Consider the following 2,312-nt stretch of genomic DNA (forward strand, 5'->3'; position numbering starts at 1 on the left):
CCTAAATCTCTCAGTTCTCCTACTGAAGAGACAGCAGGGCGTCCTCCGGTTTCTAAGTCTGGTGTCCTCACGACAAAGCTCTCAATAGTTCGCTGCGATGGAGAGGAGGTTCGAACTGAAGGGGCAGCAGTTCTTACCAATCCTTTACGTTTTGTGTGAGGCATATTGAAGAACAGGAAAATCTTTTAACTCGCAGCGTTCACTAAGGGAGATATGCCGCGGGGTTAGTGTGCCGCCATCTTGAAACTCCCCTTAAATTATATTTCTCAAAAAAATCTGTACCTTTCTGTGGTCACCAAATTTATTTGTTTCCTGATGTCTCCAGGCAGAAGCAATTGTATAGAAAGCAGTTCCCACAGTTAAAAGTAAAGTTTTGGCTGTGGGAGCAACTTTTTTCCTTAAATTTCCCCGTAAATGCCTTCAAGAGGGAAGCAATAGTTATATTTTGGCAAATTGTTTCTTTCTGATAAATCGGTACTTGCTAATCAGGTTTCCTGAAATGTAATGGTTTTTGAGGTTTTGGAGTGATAGATGAATATATTTGCATCGCCTGCTCTGCTTTACAGTGTTTCCATTTTCCTCTTGAGTTTCCAGCTTCCTCGTTAGCCTACTGCACTTTCCTAGATGTGGACTAAGCCTATGTATCTTTTTCTTTATTATTATTTTTCTAATTTTTCAATTATTCTTGGATGTTTCTCTACTTTGTATGGTAAAATTACAAATAAGAAAAAAACAGAATCAGGAAAGGAACTCCATAAAAATGATAGGAGAGAGATCAAACATGTCGTAGCAGCTCGATGTGGCATTCAGGAACATTTAAATGGTTTCTCTTTTGTATGATTCATTATATGCCATTTGCATCTTGGCCTCCGTAACCAGCCCACCATACACTCACTGTGAGATTTAACCTCTTCATACCACCTCTGCAATGGGGTCTTACCCAAAACATTCTTACACAACCAGCTGTCGAATTCAGCAAGATTCTTTATTTTTCTTACTTCAACCAGCAGACAAAAATCATAAGCAAGGGCAGAGTGCAAGCAGCTACTGAAACATGAAACAGAAAGATCGGGGGGGGGGGGGGGGGGGGGGGGCTCAGCTAGGTAAGATAAGATTTTCCTCGAGCAAAGGGTGGATCCCTCTTATAAAGGTCTTCTATCTATCTGTGCTCTCCTTCTCATTTGCTTATCTGTCTTTTCCACCTATCCTCTCTCACTTAGTTTTCATCCCTCCCATATTCCATAACCATCTTTCCCATCTTCTAACTTGTTTCTATGTCATGTCCAGTGCTAGAGGAGGCATAAAGAAAGCCTCCAGTATTCCATGCACAGAATTAATTTTTCATCTTTAGACATGGAGAAATGAAGATTTCTCCCCTTCTGATCATAAGAACAGTTGTTGCTGGAAACATTTCACTCTACCCCCCTCTTGCCCAGCCAGGTGATTGTAAACCTGACTGCCCATGATCTCTCCCATAAGTGTGGACAGGCCTCAGGGGATCTTGGCGACAGAGGTCTTTTTCATGTCTTTTTTCTAAGGGCCACTTCAAAGCAAGAGGGAATGACTTTTTCTGTAACCATGAGGAAACAACACTTGCAAAAGACTTCTTTTTTTTTGCCTAGAACAAAATATCAAACACTGTACCTCACAAAGGAGAGCCAAACACTTCCCTTTGAGAAATAGACTTCTGGAGCCAGGTAGCAGTAGCTTTTTATTATGTATTTCCTTGAAAATAAGAGAATCTATGTTCTGACACAGGGTCTGGGTCTGCCAGGAGAGAAATCTAACACCTCTAAAAGGAAACAGTTTAAACTCTTGTCTCCTCTCTTTAGAATGAGAACAAAGGATAAGGAAAGTACTGAGACAAGAGACCAAATGTTCTGACAAATATATTCTTTTGTGGGAAAACTGTAAATAGAAGAGAGATAATGATCCAACACATTTTGTCACTTTCTGACCACAGAACAAATGCATCTTCTAAGGTAATGCAAACATATGCTATGTTGATACTATAAACAAAGGAGATCCTGACTGTATTTACAAGATGCTAACTGGGGGGGGGGGGGGGGGGGGGGGAGAGACCCTCCCCGCCCTCTTACTTCTTTGTACTGTAAGAGAAAGAAAACCCTATATAAACCTTTTTGTAAGGCAGGAAGATAGGCAGCGTACATCTCTTCTGGCTCCACGTCTGGGAGTCTGAAAGAATGTCCTGACCCCTTTTCCACTGTTATTCCATTTCTGTACATGTTCTCCTTTCTGTCCTGATTCTGTATACTGTATCTATTCTATTTCTTATTTTTTTTGTCCTAATT

This window comes from Microcaecilia unicolor, chromosome 1, assembly GCF_901765095.1.
Source record: "Microcaecilia unicolor chromosome 1, aMicUni1.1, whole genome shotgun sequence".
Taxonomy (NCBI): domain Eukaryota; kingdom Metazoa; phylum Chordata; class Amphibia; order Gymnophiona; family Siphonopidae; genus Microcaecilia; species Microcaecilia unicolor.